General features: G+C 43.9%; 1 non-coding gene across 1 annotated transcript; it reads left to right on the plus strand.

Annotated features, from left to right (window-relative positions):
• The first annotated feature begins 1,069 nt into the window (after positions 1-1,069).
• LOC114815887 lies at positions 1,070-1,207 on the plus strand. Its single transcript, XR_003763684.1, has one exon. It is a non-coding gene; the product is annotated as a small nucleolar RNA SNORA7 (small nucleolar RNA).
• Positions 1,208-7,420: the final 6,213 nt, after the last annotated feature.

Below are 7,420 nucleotides of genomic sequence, written 5' to 3' on the forward strand. Positions count from 1 at the left end.
TTTCCCTCCTCCCCCTCTCCCTTCCCATCCCCTCAGCACTGTACCCGTCCGCTCAACTGTATATATTTTCATTACCCTATTTATTTTGCTAATGAGATGTACATCCCCTTGATTCTATTTATTTTCTATTATTTTAATGAGATGTTCATCCCCTTGATTCTATTGATTCCTATTGTTCTTGTCTGTCCGTCTCCCCCAATTAGACTGTAGGCCTGTCAGAGGGCAGGGACTGTCTCTATCTGTTACTGATTTGTACATTCCAAGCGCTTAGTACAGTGCTCTGCACATAGTAAGCGCTCAATAAATACTATTGAATGAATGAATGAATGAATGAATGAATGAATAAAAGTGGGAGAAGATAGTGGATAGTTAAGAGGGAGATGGCTTATAGGGAGCCTTGAAGCCACAGTTGAGGACTTTCTGTTTTATGTGAGAGGAAATGGATAGCCATTGGAAGATTTTAAGGAGGGAAATGATGAAAGGATGTGTACTTGAACGCAACAAAGACTGACAAGAGGAGAGTCTGAAGGCAGAGGAATCAATAAGGATCCTGTAACAGCAATCCAGCCTGTACATAATGATGATGGCGATAGGAGAATGGGGAGGAAGGTATGGATTCCTGAAATGGAAGGAGATGGAGGGAGAATTGACAGGATTTAGAGACGGAAAGAATATTGTGGGGAAATGACAGAGAGGAGGAAAAAGCCACCCTGGGGTGATTTAGACTGTGAGCTTCCTGTGGGACAGGTACTGTTTCAGTCCTGATTATGCTCTGTGTGAAGCAGTGTGGCGTAGTGAATAAAGCATGGGCCTGGGAGCAAGAAGGATATGGGTTCTAACCCCACTTTCACTGTTTGCTCTGTAACTTTGGGCAAATCACCTTACTTCTCTGTGCCTCAGTTACCTCATCTGTAGCATGGGGATTGAGACTGTGAGCCCAACACAGACCGGAACTGTGTCCAACCCAATTTGCTTGTATCCACCCCAGCACTTAGTACAGTTCCTAGCACGTTGCAAGTGCTTAACAAATGCCATGATAATAATGATAATAATCTTCTATCTACTTCCACCCCTCTTAAGGTCACATCTGGAGAGTTTCCAGTAGTCTACTAGTGTTGACTGTGGGAGGGAGAGTCAAGCAGAGGCCTACCCATTCCATTTCAAGCTTGGCCAGTGGCTAGTGAGTGGAAGGCCATCTGCTACAAGTCCAAACTCCCCTGTGCTGGGTAGCAGAGGCACGGGAGAGAGTCGAGGGTGGAGACTCAAGTTTACTGTGTGGAAGGAGGCAATGGTAAACCACTTCCATATTTTTATCAAGAAAACTCTATGGATCTACTACCAGAACGATTGCAGATGGAGGTGGGGTGTTCTGGGACGGATGTGACCATGGCTTCTCTATGGGTTGGATACAGTAATGATGTTGGTATTTGTTAAGCGCTTACTATGTGCAGAGCACTGTTCTAAGCGCTGGGGGAGATACAGGGTAATCAGGTCGCCCCACGTGAGGCTCACAGTTAATCCCCATTTTACAGATGAGGTCACTGAGGCCCAGAGAAGTGAAGCGACCTGCCCACAGTCACACAGCTGACAAGTGGCAGAGCCGGGAGTCGAATCCACGGCCTCCGACTCCAAAGCCCAGGCTCTTTCCACTGAGCCAGCATAAGACAAGATCTACCTCAGTGCTCCATACAGTGCTTGGCACATAGGAAGTGTTTAACAAATGCCATAATCATTAGGGAAAGGTCATGAGGGAAAGGTAAGGATGTTGGATGGACCATCTGTAACCAGGAGAATAGTTGACCAGGAAAACCAACAGTTCTTAGCATCTTGATGTGGTAATTGTAGGCATAATGCTGCCCTGAATGGGCTGTTGATATATTTTGCGGGGATGATGCAGCTGAGAACCTGTAGTCTGTAAGCTTCTCATGGGCAGGGATCACGTCTACCAGCGCTATTGAATTGTCCTTTCCCAAGCGCTTAGTACGGTGCTCTACGCTCAGTAAATACCATTGATTGACCGATTAATTTTGTCAGACATTTTATGTGTTTGCCATATTAAAATAAATGAATTACATAAAAGGCCACAGAACAAATGATATGACTCATTTATTTCTTGAGTTTCCTAGTTAAATGTACAGTTTTCAAAGAAAACAATCTGATTTAACAAAGGCCAGTAATTTCCTTATTACTTCTCAGCCCTCTTTACACCACTCTATCATTTCCTTTAAAATTTGCTATCCCTGAGGTCAATAATGAAATTACCAAAGTAATTTCTTTTTAATAAATCATTTTTGCAAATTGACAACATTTTGAGAGGGTCTTCTGCCTATTCTGAACATTCTAAGAAGAAACTGTCGGTGCTTTTGTATTTGCTATAGAATCAAGGTATTGTCTCTATCTGTTGCCGAATTGTACATTCCAAGCACTTAGTACAGTGCTCTGCACATAGTAAGCACTCAATAAATACTATTGAATGGATGAATGATACCATCTAATCATCGCCAGTTGGACAGCCTCACATGGTGGTAAGATTAACTGACATTTATTGAGTGTCTAGTATACTAAACACAAACCAGCAGCACAGTTCCTGCCCACATTTCTGGTGGTCATCCATTAAAACATTTTAAATAGGGTTATCAAAGATGTGGCTTAGTGGAAAGAGCACAGGCTTGAGAGTCAGAGGACGTGGGTTCTAATCCTGCCTCTGCTACTTGTCTGCTGTGTGATGTTGGGCAAGTCAGTTAACTTCTCTGTGCCTGAGTGACCTCATCTGTAAAATGGGGATTAAAAGTGAGAGCCCCACGTGGGACAACCTGATTACCTTCTATCTAACCCAATGCTGAGAACAGTGCTTAGCACATAGTAAGCGCTTAACAAATACCATAATCATTATTAAAGAAAGTAAATGAATAGCGTACATACAACTTTGTTATCTCCATTACACTGAAATACTTTCTTCGCCACCTAATTACTCTTTTACACTTGAAGCGTGAGTCTCTGGGTAGGTGCCGGAAAAATGTCCTCATACGCCACTCAAAATACGAAAGAGAATGAGAAAAGATGAAATACCTTTGAAGATCCGAGAGAAGAAATGTTAAACAAGATCCATCGAGACTTGAGAAACGGGCTCTCTCAGATTTGAAGCGATGTGGGAAAGGCACGGAGAATGTGTTTAGCCCTCTAGCTCTGTGGAATAGGGGGTTTTGAGCTTGTATATTTAAGTACTCGATTTGACTCGGTCTAGAATTTGGAGGGAAATTTTCGTGAGTCTCATGGCATTAGGATATAGAGCCGAGAATGATCAATCCGGCACAGTCCAATGAACTCATGTATTTGTGCTTCTCTTCTCAACTCCCTCTTTAAAGGGAAACTGTCTTCCATCTGCAATTTAATTCAAATGGCCTGATTTCTTGCTGATTTGGGAGCTGACGGAGATGCACCTCAGGCTCATAGTCTGGCTCAGTGGAATTTATAAGGCGAGTTCAAAATTAAAGGCATGGAAACTCTGACTTTATCAGAGAACAGCACAGCCTAGTCAGACCCATAATCCTTGTCTGTGGCAGAACAGGATTATTCATTCATTCAATAGTATTTACTGAACGCTTACGATGTGCAGAGCACTGTACTAAGCGCTTGGAACGTACAAATCGGCAACAGATTAGTTTAGAACCCAGGTCCTCTGACTGGACTCTGCCTGGCTAGTCCAAAGGCAGTGAGTTATCACAATTGATTGTTCTGCCACTTGCCAACTGCGTGACCTCGGGCACGTCATTTAAATTTTCTGGGCCTCAGTTTCTTCATCTGTAAAATAAGGATTAAATCATACTCCCTTCTACTTAGATTGTGATTCTCCTTTTGGGAAAGAAACTCTGTCCAACCTGATTATCTTGGATCTACCCCATTGCTTAGTTCGGTGCTTGGAGTATAGTAAGCGCTTAACAAATACCACTATTATTATTATTATTAATATTTTTGCTGTTGTTGTTATCACTGTTATCACAATTAACTGTTTGGGCTAAACCGTTCTGGGCACGTGAGTTCGAGAAAAGGACAGAGGAAGCTTGGGCCAGTGGGGAATCAGCCTTCAAACGTCATGTGGAATTAAAGGTGCCGCACTTACCTAGTGGGTAGAACATGGGCCTGGGAGTCAGAGGACCTGAGTTCTAATCCTGTTCTGCCAGTTGTCTGCTGTGTAACCTTGAGCAAATCACTTAACTTTTCTGTGCCTCAGTTTCCTCATCTGTAAAATGGGCAATATATACGTAAGTGCAGTGTGTCTCCTGTGCACTTAGATCTGTATCCTCTGGGCACTTGATATTCACTTCACCCTCAGCCCCTCAGTGTGCATGTAAATATCTGTAATTCAGTTTGTTTATGTTAATGTCTGTCTCCCCCTCTAGACTGCTAGAAGCAGCATGGCGTAGTAGACAGAGCATGGACCTGGGAGTCAGAAAGTCATGGGTTCTAGTCTTGGCTCTGCCACATGTCTGCTGTGTGACTCTGGGCAAGTCACTTCACTTCTCTGAGCCTCGGTTACCTCATCTATAAAATGGGGATTAAGCGTGTAAGCCCTATGTAGGATAAGGACTGTGTCCAACCTGACTAACCAGCATCTACCTCAGCTCTTAAAACAGTGCTTGGCACATAGTAAGCACTTAACAAGGACTGTAATTATCATTATTATTATTATTATTAGCTTGTTGTGGACAGGGAACATGTCTACCAACTCTATTGCTTTTACAGGGCTCTGCACACAGTAAGTACTCGGTAAATATCATTGATTGATTTATTGATGGATTTCTTGTAATTCCTCTGCCCTAGGGCTCCTCATGGAGTGTTCCCCAGGCTCTCTGCTGGACAGGGAAGAAAAAAAAAATCTGTGAAAGACAGGTCGAAGACAGCCGACTCTCAGTACATCAATCTCATGTATCTTGCCTTTGACTACTTGCCCACTTCCTCCCTCTGGCCTGGAACTTCCTCCTCCTTCATATACTCTTCATAGAAGAGCAGTGTGACCTAATGGAAAGAGTTTAGACCTGGGAGTCAGAGGACCTGGGTTCTAATTCAGGCTCCACCATTTGTCTGCTGAGAGACATTGGACAAGTCCCGACATTGTGCCTCAGTTTTCTCATCTGTAAAATGGCGATTCAATACCTGTTCTTCCTTCTACCTGGACTGTGAGCACCACTTTTAAGGTATTTGTTAAGCTCTGATGACAGCAATAATTGAAAGTTCTAGAGACACATTCTTCTAAATTTTTACATTCTATCAAAATCCATGCAGCAAACATAGCTTTCATTTTTAAAAAATGGTATTTGTTAAGAGCCTACTATGTGCCAGGCACTAAGTACTGGGGGGTAAATACAAGGTAATCAGGTTGGACACGATCAACATTCCACATGGGGCTCACAGTCTTCATCCTCAATTCACCTTTCTGGGAGGCACAGAGAAGTTAAGTGACTTGCCCAAAGTCACACAGCAGACAAGTGATGGATCTGGGATTAGAACCCAGATCCTTCTGACTTCCAGGCCCGGGCTCTACCCACTGGGCCATGCTGCTTCATATGATACAGGATTGGGTCTGACCTGATTATCTTATATCTACCCCACTGCTTAGTACAGTGCTTGGAAAATATTAAGTGCTTAACAAATACCACGATTATTATTATTAGACCACTGCAACTGACAAACAAGCCTGGCTGGAATAATCAATCGGTCACCCCATAGATTTATTTGGTGCCTTTTGTGTGCAGGACACTGTGCTAAGCACTTGGGACCAATAGGGCAGCAGCGTGGCCTAATCCTGGCTCTGCCACTTGTCTGCTGTGTGACCTAGGGCAAGTCACTTAACTTTTCTGTGCCTTAGTTTCCTTGACTGAGAAATGGGGATTCAATACTTGATCTCCCTCTTATTTAGACTGTGAGCCCCATGTGGGACAGGGACTGTGTCTAACCTATCTTAGTACAATGCGTGGCCTATAATACATCGTTAACAAATACCACAGATATTCATTATCATCAAAGGGTACTGTATTAAGTACATGGGCGAGTGCAGTAGAGGGGGAAGATTCAGTCCCCTCCTTGAGTAAAGATTTCAAGAAGATCAGAGTGAAAGGAGGCAGAGATGAAAGCAGAGACATCTGTGGGAAGATACACCCGTTAGTGCTATAGGGATCAAGCAGTAAATTGTATTTATTGAGCATTTACTGTGTGGAGAACACCACACTAGGTGCTTGGGAGAGTACAATATAACAGAAATGATCGATCAATTCTTAGGTGTGAAAAACACAGGACGGTCTACCAATACCTGGTAAGTCTCCTCAGCTATGCTTAAAGCCCACCACAGTCAGCGGCGTCAACTTCCAAAACATAGGATAGTTAGAGTTCGGCAGTTGGCAAGCAGGAGGAAGGGCGTGCTGTTTGAGCCCATTCCAAAATTCCTAGATTTGGCTCTCTGCTATCCTGATCCTACCCCAGGCCAGGAATCCTGGACTCCAAAGCCGGAGAGTCCAGACCTCGCCTCGGATGCCAGAATGGGAGCAATCAGAATGGCTCAGTGATTGATTGATCGATCTCAGCCGCTGTGCCTTCCCAATCACTGAGGAATATTTCAAGTGGTGTTGCCTCTGTAACATTCCCTTCGGAACTGGGTCAGGAACTTGAATATGTGGATTGGGATCTGGAATGATAAATGGAATCAGAGCTAAATATTTTTCCAGAGAGATCCAAGGGCAACCACTGAGATGTCCCCGTGTGTACAGGATACAGTCAATGCTTCCTAACAGTTCGGCCAGTGACCTCTTTGACCAGGGTCTGTAGAGGCAGCTTCTCAGAACACTAATAGATGATGTAAATCTTTTCTATTGGAGGATTTCAAAGAGCTGCAAAACCTTCCTGGCAATTTCAGAATGAAATAAATGTTTTGTGGAAACTTCTTTGTGCCTCAGTTTCCTCATCTGAGCCTGTTCTCCCTGCCCCTTAGACCGTGAGTCCCATGTGGGACATGGACTTCACGGCATCATAAAAATCTGCCCTTTCCTCTCCATTCAAACCGTTAGCATGTTAAATGAACCCTTTATCCTATCCCACCTTAATTACCGTAACAGCATCCTTGCTGACCTCCCGGCCTCCTGTCTCTCCACACTCAAATCTATACTTCGCTCTGCTGCCTGGATCATTTTTCTCCAAAAACGTCCAGTCCATGTTTCCCCATTTCCCAAGAAGCTCCAGTGGTTGCCCATCTACCTCCGCATCAAACAGAAACTCCTTTCCATAGGTTTTAAAACCCTCAATCATTTTGTCCCCCCCAGTCTTACCTTGCTACACTCCTACTACAACCTAGACCGCACACTTCACTCCTCTAACGGCAATGTACTCGATGTACCTCTGTCTCCTCTCTGTCTCCAGCAGACAAGGGGGA

This window comes from Ornithorhynchus anatinus, chromosome 1 (assembly GCF_004115215.2).
Source record: "Ornithorhynchus anatinus isolate Pmale09 chromosome 1, mOrnAna1.pri.v4, whole genome shotgun sequence".
In the NCBI taxonomy this organism is placed as follows: Eukaryota; Metazoa; Chordata; class Mammalia; order Monotremata; family Ornithorhynchidae; genus Ornithorhynchus; species Ornithorhynchus anatinus.